This window comes from Silene latifolia, chromosome 1 (genome assembly GCF_048544455.1).
Source record: "Silene latifolia isolate original U9 population chromosome 1, ASM4854445v1, whole genome shotgun sequence".
Taxonomy (NCBI): domain Eukaryota; kingdom Viridiplantae; phylum Streptophyta; class Magnoliopsida; order Caryophyllales; family Caryophyllaceae; genus Silene; species Silene latifolia.
The window spans coordinates 90,925,081-90,934,691 of record NC_133526.1 but is presented as its reverse complement, the minus strand read 5'-3'; positions in this window follow the sequence as shown (position 1 = coordinate 90,934,691).

Genomic DNA, 9,611 nt, shown 5'->3' with positions numbered 1-9,611 from the left:
TAACTTCAAGTCATCTTGGTTAATTTTGGTTTTCAATCAAATGCTTCTACGTGTTTGCGTTTATGTATACATGCTATATGTTGCCTGTTTTCTACACTAACGATGCAGGAACTGGTGCAAAGCAAATGGAGAATCGACAGCCGACAACGCTCCTCCGAAACACAACACAAAAAAGCCAAAAATCACAAAATAATCCACAATCCAAAAACACATATATACAAACCGCCTTACGCAAAATACATCGACAAACGTCTATCATACAGACACTGGCGTAAAACAAACGTCTATCATACAGACACTGGCCTAAAATAAAACGTCTATCATACAGACACTGGCCTAAAACAAACGTCTATCATACAAACACTGGCCTAAGACAACGAACTGGGGGCTATCTGCCACCTACCAAACTAAGCACCTCTATCCTCTCAAACGGAAAAGACAGAGAGCAACACAGGGAACAGAGGAGCAACAGCGAAAGTAGAGGAGGTTACCATAGCGATAACCCCGCGTTCCTCCTCCGCAACAAAAAAGAAGACAGTGTCTTGCAGACTTAGGATGATGAGGAGGCCAAGAACCATGATGCGATGCACCACTCCGATGCTGAACCCCACTCATCAGCCACCCTGTCTATGAGCCACAACGAAAAGGACAGACCGGCCACGTCAGCCGCCTCTCCTCCTCTACGGAAGCATCCTTCACCACCCCCTCGAATACGGCAGCCTCCTCGGCCGCTACAGCCCCTCTAGGATCGACTTCTGTAGACACCTCGTTTCTGCACCTCCCGCAAACCACCCGGTGATGATTGGGCCGCATGTTTGATTCGCGGAACGATTTGTGACAGTTCTTAAGATTATTGTCAAGTGTTTGCTCAAATATTAATGTCAACCTCTTAGTTGTCATCTACGTCCTGATATGGTCGTTTTGGCAGTAATTAGAGTACATTCGGAGTCCGGGTCAAAAACCGTCTCCATTTTCTGATAGCTGTTAAATCCCGAGTCGGAATGTTCTGGAATGTTCCGGATATTTCTATTCCATATTTTACAAATTTTATCTTTTGGCAAACAATACCCCGTAATATTTACAAGATAATCGAATTATTTCCGTCCTACCATAACTCAAACGCGGAAATCTTTCTTCAGCAGGAGGAAACCTCCTGGGAATAGACGCAGCAGGTGCTGCGCCTCTTCCAAGGGACGCAGTGGCTGCTGCGCCTCTTCCCAGGCCCTTCTTTGCATGATTTACGTATCTTTTTCATATCATTCCGAGATTCACTTCCAAAGAGTCTCCGAAACCCTTTTCCTCCGTGTGATTAGTATAAATAGGAGCTTTCGTTCCTCATATTTCTCACGCGAGTGTCCGCCCTTCTCTTCTCCCTTTGCATTCTAGACTTCGTTCTTACTAATTGGCGCCTACGTGCTTGGACTTCCGACCACGTAAGCTCGGATCTTTCCGGGTACCAGCCTCTCCGTTGCATGACCGACCAATTTGACCAACTACACTCAATCAACTTAATTAATCAATCGTTTTCCTCTTACGAGGGCACTCTCTTTGCATTCGCGTCGAGCATTCACTAGTCGATTCTTAGTTCATCTCGTTTCGTCAACATGTAAGTCTGAGGGTGTAATCTCCTTTTATTTATTGTATTTTACTTTTCGCTTCACCATTGTAAGATTTATGTCGAAAACACCATTAAAACCGATTTCTAAAACCGTGCTTTAAAACTCTGTTTTTGCGGATTTCCAGTAGACAGACGTCAAGAAAAGACGCAGCAACTGCTGCGCCTCTTGAAGGAGCGCAGATTCTGCTGCGCCTCTTCGTGAGGCTGCCGCAGATTTCGCTTCTTTTCTTCTTCTTAAATCCTCGTAATTCGTTCTTGTTCGTATTTGATTTGTATTTTTGTTTGTTCTTTAATTCGTTCACATGATAGTTTAATAATCACATGTATATAATTCGTCATTCATTAACATGTTTTAATACATCATAAATCCGACTTAAATCCCTTATAATCCAATATTTACGGGTTTTCGTCATTAAATTCAAACCCGGATTTTAGAGATTCAATTTGTTCATATTGAGTTTCTGGAATTCGTCATTGATATAGTTTTCATCTGTTCATTCACGTGTTCGTCATTAATTTATCATCAATTCATCATGTTTAGTTTGTTCTATTCACCGATGTCACTAATTAATCATTCATTAACATCGCCCCTTCATGTAATTAATCCATTTGCATCCGCCTCATTCATGTTTTACTGTTTTTATGACTAATTCACATGTTAAATAACCTATTAATCGCTTTCATCCGAGTAATTATATCTAATCAATCATTAAAATCAACAATTAACCTTAACGATTTGCAGTTCCGGCTTCACAGCCAGAACTCACCCTTGGAACAGACGCAGCAACTGCTGCGCCTCTTCCAAAGGGCGCAGTCCTGCTGCGCCTGTTCCAGGATGAGTTCTATCTCTGAACTCCTTTTCTGCCTTGACATAGATTAATTAGTTTACGTATTTATTAACTAATATCCGTAATATCGCTAATTCCTGTTCGTTAATTTATTTTTATTCTTTTTTTTATTCCTTTTTCTCAAATTGTCCGTTTTAAAGGTATTTTCGACATAAATCGCCTATCCGTTGTAATTAATGTAATTTTCATTATTGTAATTTTCAATTATTGTATTTATTTTATTGTTTGTATGTTTTCACATGTAAATGAGCATTAAATCCTACTTCGACTCAATTGTATGCTAACTACGTGTCAACCGACTTAGTTAATAATTCACATGTTAGGATTAATCTAATGGATGTTGCATTGCATGCATATAGCCGACGATATATCAAGTACGAATAACTTCCCTAATCATTAGTAGAGGCCGCTATCGAGGCGGGCGGGATTAGGTGTTCGATCAAAAGAGCTTCCTAATACGTACCCTCACCCCTTACTCCAGATCTCCGTGAGCACCCGTGTTCATTGGCATCCACGAGAGTCATTCTAGATATAGAATGCTAAGGGTAACGATTGCTTAGTGTTCATGTCACTACTTTGTGTCTTGACATGACACGAGGTATTCGAATGGTTCCAATTTCCCATAAAAATTGGTGGCGACTCCATACAAAATGCAAACGCTTGTTCCCCGTTTCTCACCAAGCGCCCCCGTGGGCGGCCCGCTGTCCACAGTTTGGCGACTCCGCTGGGGATATTACACTTACGTGTAGCAAGGGTGAAACTTGAACAAGGTTAGGGAATAAGTTTGTACAAGGCAATTGTCGGTTCTCATAACTCGGTCTTCCTAGACCGTTTATTCGGCCTTCCTAGGCCCAACCCAACCCATTCGACCAATCGTCCCGTCTAAACGGTCGTAATTCTTATTTGGGCCTAAGGATGGATAGCGATTGACGTCATCCATACCATGATGCTTACTCTTGTTCGTATCAAGGGCCTTCACTACTTGAGGAAATGGACTAGGAATCGGCCTTACTCTTGTTTGGCACGAGCCTCTCCACAGACTTCGGGTTTGATGGTTCGGTATGGCAACCCACCTTTTAAACCAAAACCCTTTTAAATGCACTCAGCATCCCGTTATAATGCTTGTATAAATGTGTAAAACTTACGTGATCACCAATTCTAAACAAAACCATGACGAATTTTCAAAAAAAATCAAAATCCTCATTTTCAAACAAGAATTTCGAAAAAATCGGCCTTTAATTAGCGCAAAATCTGGTCAAGACTCTGTCCGTTTGTCGCGTCAAAATTCGGGCCACAAGCCCATTTCAAACCTCACTTCGAGTCCACTCCTACAACTACACTACAGTTGGCTAGGACACACATTTTCAAAGACCTTGTCTTTCTTCAAAACTCACTCAACACAAGTGGCACACACCCACTTCACGAGTCAAAGCTTTTCCTCTTTTAGCAAGTGTGATAGAATGGTCGATCGCGTTTTGATTCGTCGCCGATCTCTTATCCAGTTTCCAAGATGCCTGGGTCAAGTGATGAAACAAACCTTCAGCAAATTCAAGAAAGTAATGATCGAATCCTAGCCGCGATAACCCAAATGCAAATCACTCAAGAACAAACCTATGACCGCCTTGAACTTATCGAAGGCCGTATCTTTGATGTAGAGGGAAGGTTGCCTCCCCTTAAAGGTGAAGTACTACAATTTTCCGATGACGAGTCTAAAGATGAGAATCCTGCCCTAGGGGCAACCGCAGCTGAGAAGAGACTCCAATACCTAGAGGAGCAATTGATGTACCTCAAGGGGGATGACATTTACAGGGAAAACAATCGCAAGTATGAAGCCGTCAATTCCAAATTACCCACTAACTTTAGCATGACGGATATCCCTAAGTTTAAAGGACATGAGAACCCTTTGAACCACATCCGCGCCTTCAAGGACTACATGTCTATCAAAGGCATCAAACCCGAGATGTTCTTAAGGATCTTTCCTTCATCTCTCGACACCATCCCGAAGCAATGGTTCTACACTTTAGATCACAAAAAGGTCGCTACTTGGGAAGACGCCGCAATCGAGTTCTCAAAACAATACGCGGATAATGCCGAGATCCAAGTCAATATGCGTACTCTAGAGGTTCTTACCCAAAATGACAAAGAAGGATTCACCGACTTCCTAAGTAGGTGGAGGAAGACTAGTACTCAACTAGTTGAGCGCCCGGATGAGGCTACTCTTGTGGAAAAGTTCGTGGATAATCTCAAACCCATATATGCCAGTCACTTGAGATATCAAAACATCAAGACTTTCAAGGACTTAACCGTACTAGGGACACGAATTGAAGATGACATCCGTAAAGGACTCTTGTCCAAAACGGTAGGTCGAGGATATCAAGGGTCCACAAGTTGTTCATACGGCTCTACTAGCAAGACCGACGAAGTTAACCTCCTCGAGCCATCCAAGAAAACTAGCCCACCAAGGAAGTTCACAAACCTTGGGGACACGTACTCCAACGCTCTAAAAAGGCTAATGAAGCAAGGTAAACTTCAACCCATTGGACCTACTCCCGAACCCGAAAAGAAGTCCAAGTTCTGGGATGAAAACTCCTACTGTGAATACCATAGGGGCAAGGGGCACGACACAGAAAAATGCTACAAGTTGAAACACGTGCTTCAAGATATGATCGAAGATGGTCGACTTCCAATTCCACCAGGGGGTAAGCCCAACAACACTCAGAATCCTCTTGGAGTTCTAGTGATTACAAGTGACGAATCTACCTTAGATTGCTCACACCTAATTTCTCCCACCGAAAATGAAATTCATGCAATTGAGAAAGAAAGGCTCTACTCTACCATCTCCCCTACCATTTCCGACTTCATCGCATGGGCAAGGAGTGTAGATAGACAAGTGTGGGAACTAGAAAACATGGTAACGGCCTTAAGCCATCCCAATACAATACCTAAGGAACGTGTATCATTGATCTTCTCTCAAAATGCCACTATGCAAGAAGTAGTCGCCGTGGTCGATAAGCTAGTCGATCAAATCATACAACTAGAAAGTGATATCATGAGAATGAAGGAACTAGCTGCAATCAATGGAGTTTGGGCCGATGATGATGAAGACGAATATCTCATTGAAAACTCCTTGGTCAAGGAAATAGTCCAAAATGGTGAAGACCAAGATGTGGATCACCTAACTCGTTCGGGTCGCCCATATCAAAGCACTACTCAAAACGGTCCAACCAATGTCATCACACCAAATGATAACGAAGATGACCCCACTGACCATTTGCTCAAGCAATTACAAAAGACCAAGGCTGATCTTTCAGTCTGGCAACTAGTGGCAAGCTCATTTCCGCATCGCCAAGCTTTACTGCAAGCTTTGGCCAAGCTAAATGTAGCACATAACTCCACTCCTGAAGATGTAGTCAACTTGGTCTTCCAAGAATCACCGAGGCTAAGTAATCCTATTACTTTCTCAGATGAGGACTTGCCACCTTTTGGCGCTAGTCACAACCTTGCTCTATACATCACTGTCATTTGTCTAAAGAAGAACATGCCAATGACTTTGGTAGATGATGGCTCCGCAGTCAACGTCATACCCCTCAAAACGGCATACAAACTAGGCATGAAGGAGTCGGATTGGACTCCTACAAATCAAGGTGTACGTGCATATGACGGTACACGACGAAAAGTGGTTGGACTTGCTAGCCTAACCATAGCCACGGGACCAATCGAACGAAAAGTTAACTTCCAAATCTTTGGACATCGAAGCTTCATTCAACATACTGGGAAGGCCTTGGATTCACGCTTCCAAAGCGGTAACATCCACCCTTCATCAAAAGATCAAGATCCCACTAAATGGCAAAGTTGTGACGATCACTTCGTCACCCATCAAGGCAATAATTGAAAAGCAATCAAACAATCAAGTCCTTGCGGATCCCATATACGAACTTGGGGGCTTCCAAAGTGTGAATGTCATAGAAAGTGAGTTGGCACCCTTATACTATAATCCCTACTCCAACTTGGTGGTCAACCACATCCTCAAATCTCAGGGATACTTCCCTGGAATGCCTTTGAACCCAATTCGGAAGAACACCTTCGCACCATACAAGAAAGGTAACTCGACAAGGATACCACTTAGACTAGGATACAAACCCACAACTGAAGAAGTTCTCGAAATGCTCGCTCAAGTCCAAAATCGCAAGTACGTGGGAGTCCAAATGAGACCGTATCTCCCCACTTTAAATGGATACTTCGTTCAAGAAGGAAGTTCAGAACTCTTCCATGGGTTTCCCGAACCTTGGCATTATCTTGAGAGGAAGTTAGCCGGAATCGAGATCTTTCACGATTGCTACTTCATTCCTCCCGAAACGGTTCCTACCGTCAAAACCCGTCAAGCACCTTGCTTCGACGAACAAGCTGTTAGCCTATTGTTTGGAGAGGACCGATTCATTAGGGCCGCGCAGGATGAGATCATTACTATGATACTTCAGGACGATCGCTTTAACCCCACCGCATTGATCATATAAATCGACACAAAGCAGCAGAAAGGATGGAGAAAATCTATCAAGTGGACCAACAACCAAGGAAGGCTCTTCAAGCTCACTACTGGAGAAGGAGAAATTTTCAAAGGAGAACCAGAAGACGACGAGTTCGAGTCGGAGTCAGAGTCGGAGTCTAGAGAAGTCGTTAGAGAGTCTACTCCTGTTGTCATCCCCACTCCCTTCGTTTCTCCTAGTCTAGCCTCGAGTAGTCACGGTAGTTCGGGAAATGCCCCAATTACTGTTCCTTTGCCGCCACTGACCATGGATCAGTTGGCTCATTTGTTTCAACTTTACTCAAATCTTAATATGAATAAATCAAGTTCTGCTTACTCTCTGTGTTCTTTCGAGTGCAATTCTGTTTATGATGATACTGAGGATGACCAAGACCCAGACTTGACCAAAATACCTCCCTACGTAGCCAAAGAAATATTACAGGAAGAGGAAGGGGGATCAGTAATAGAAGATACCGAACCCATCAACGTAGGAACCGAATTAGAACCCAAAGAACTTAGGATAGGGACTACCTTGAGCTCTACCGAAAGGGCCGATTTCATAGACCTCCTAAATGAATTCAAAGACGTTTTCGCTTGGTCCTACAAAGACATGCCAGGGATCGACAGGGATATCGCCGAACATAGGATTCCGATTAAGCCGGGTTTCAAACCTGTGAAACAGAAGCTTCGACGAATGAGAACGGAATGGGCTCTAAAGATTAAGGAAGAAGTTGATAAGCAATTCAAAGCCGGGTTCATCAAAGTTTTCGAGTACTCTGACTGGGTAGCTAACATAGTACCTGTGCCCAAAAAGGACGGGAGAATCCGTGTTTGTGTTGACTTTAGGGACTTAAACAAAGCAAGTCCAAAAGATGACTTCCCTTTACCTCACATTGACATATTGGTGGACAATACTGCAGACCACGCATTACTATCCTTCATGGATGGATATGCGGGTTATAACCAAATCAAGATGGCCATTGAAGATATGCACAAGACCGCATTCGTCACCCAATGGGGAACATATTGCTATACAGTAATGCCATTCGGATTGATTAACGCCGGAGCTACATACCAACGAACCGCAACTACACTCCTACATGACATGATGCACAAGGAAGTTGAGGTATATGTAGATGACATGATCGTCAAATCCAAGGAAAGAGAGGGACACATTGCAAACCTTCGCAAGTTCTTCGCAAGACTACGAAAGTACAACATGAGACTCAATCCTCAGAAATGCACATTCGGGGTAACATCCGGAAAACTCCTGGGATATGTCGTTAGCCAACGCGGTATAGAAATAGATCCCTCAAAAATCAAAGCTCTGATCGAAATGCCACAACCTCAAACAGAAAAAGAAGTCAGAGGATTCCTGGGCAAGGTACAATATATAAGTCGATTCATATCGAAACTTACCATGATTTGCGAGCCTATCTTCAAGAAGCTCAAGAAAACATACCACACCATGTGGGATGATGATTGTCAAAAGGCGTTTGACCGAATCAAGGAGATATTGGCCAAACCACCAGTGCTCATGCCACCACAACAAGATCAACCTCTTGGTTTATATCTCACAGTAACCGAAACCGCCATGGGTGCCATCGGCTCAAAGCTGTAGGAAGTGAAGAAAGAGCTATTTACTATCTAAGTAAGAAGTTCTTGGAATATGAGTGCAAATACTCGCAACTCGAAAAGACATGCCTCGCTCTTGTGTGGGCAACGAAGAAGCTACGTCACTACATGCTTAGCTACTCCGTCAAGATATATTCCAAAATGGATCCAGTCAAATACCTCTTCGAAAAACTCGTCCTCAACGGACGTCTTGCAAGGTGGACTCTGATGCTCTCAGAATTCGACCTCAAATACGTGCCACTGAAAGTTATAAAAGGTCGCGCCGTCGCCGAATTCTTCGCAGAAAATCCTATCAATGACGCACAGACCATAGACACTTGGTCATTTCCCGACGAGGATATACTTCAAACAGACGTAGACTCTTGGGATCTATACTTTGATGGAGCATCAAATTTAAGAGGATTCGGAATAGGAGTGTTGCTCATTTCTCCCGAAGGTGAGCATACACCGATTCTTTGTCAAACTCGACTTCGAGGTGACAAACAACGCCGCAGAGTATGAAGCTTGTCTCATTGGACTACAAGCGGCAGTAAGCTTAGGCATCAAAAACCTCCGAGTACATGGAGATTCATCACCGATCATCAACCAAGTTACAGGATCTGGAAAATCCGGCGAAAGCCTCGCGCCCTATCAAGCTAGGATAGACCAAGTGGCTCAATTCTTTGATCACGTAACCTACTTACACCTACCTCGAGAGGAAAATCAATTTGCAGACGCTCTTGCGAAACTTGCATCTTTGATAAATATGCCAGATCACATGATGGAAATGCCTTTGTGTATCGAACGACGATCAGAGCCGGCTTATGTCCACCAAATCACCGATGAAGAAGAAATCGCACAAGAACCCTGGTTCCAAGAAATCCTGAATTTCAAGCTTAATGGTACCTATCCGCCGGATATGGACAAAAGGGGACAACGTGCTATACGCCTATTAGCTTCCCAATACATTCTGATGCAAGGAGAGTTATACAAAAGAACACCTCTTGGT